This window comes from Triticum dicoccoides, chromosome 4A, assembly GCF_002162155.2.
Source record: "Triticum dicoccoides isolate Atlit2015 ecotype Zavitan chromosome 4A, WEW_v2.0, whole genome shotgun sequence".
In the NCBI taxonomy this organism is placed as follows: domain Eukaryota; kingdom Viridiplantae; phylum Streptophyta; class Magnoliopsida; order Poales; family Poaceae; genus Triticum; species Triticum dicoccoides.
This window is the reverse complement of record NC_041386.1, coordinates 64,505,145-64,506,058: the sequence shown is the minus strand read 5'-3', so window position 1 is coordinate 64,506,058 and position 914 is coordinate 64,505,145.

Below are 914 nucleotides of genomic sequence, written 5' to 3'. Positions count from 1 at the left end.
CCACATCTCGCATCGACTCGACGCTCTGGCCTGAGGAGACACTTCAGAATGACCTTGAGTCGCTGATGGCCCGCTTGAACACGATCCCTGGTCGAGTGCAGGAGTGGAAGAAGTCCTCGGCTCGGTGTGGTGCAGATGTCGCTCTGTGTCTGGCCCGAGTCCACTGCAAAGATGCGCGAGAAGAGAAGCTGGCGGCCCTTCGGGTGGCCAATACCAAGAAGCACGACTTCAGATCCTTTATGGAAACTTTCCTTGCAGCTGCCACTCGGATCGCCGACGGGATTGACCTTGATGAATTTGTCGCACCTTCCAGCCCTCCACAGGAGGGGTAAAAAACTTCTTCTGGCTCGACGCTTTAAATTTGCCTCGGTATGCCGAGTGAAATTGTAACCGACAAACCTTAACAGGCTTGACGCCTGAGCACTTTCGGTTCCTTTAGATGTCGATTCAAACTTGGATTTGGTGCTTAAATACGATTGCCTTCGGCTCGGAATGTCTTTTGCAGGTTCGAAGCAAGGTGCCTGTGCTGCAATCGATTTATTCTTTAATCCACTTAGACGAGCACTGGGCTGCAGCTAAGCCCCCGAGCGAGAGGGTTGCTCTTCACTCGGTAGGATTTTTGTTACTTAGGCGAGCACGAGGCTGCAGCTAAGCCTCCGAGTGGAAGGCTGGCTTACCACTCGGTAGGATTTTCATAACTTAGGCGAGTGCTTGGACTGCAGCTAAGCCCCCGAGTGAGAGGGTTGCTCTTCACTCGGTAGGATTTTTATAACTTAGGCGAGTGCTTGGACTGCAGCTAAGCCCCCGAGTGAGAGGGTTGCTCTTCACTCGGTAGGATTTTTGTAACTTAGGCGAGCACGAGGCTGCAGCTAAGCCTCCGAGTGGAAGGCTGGCTTACCACTCGGTAGGATTTT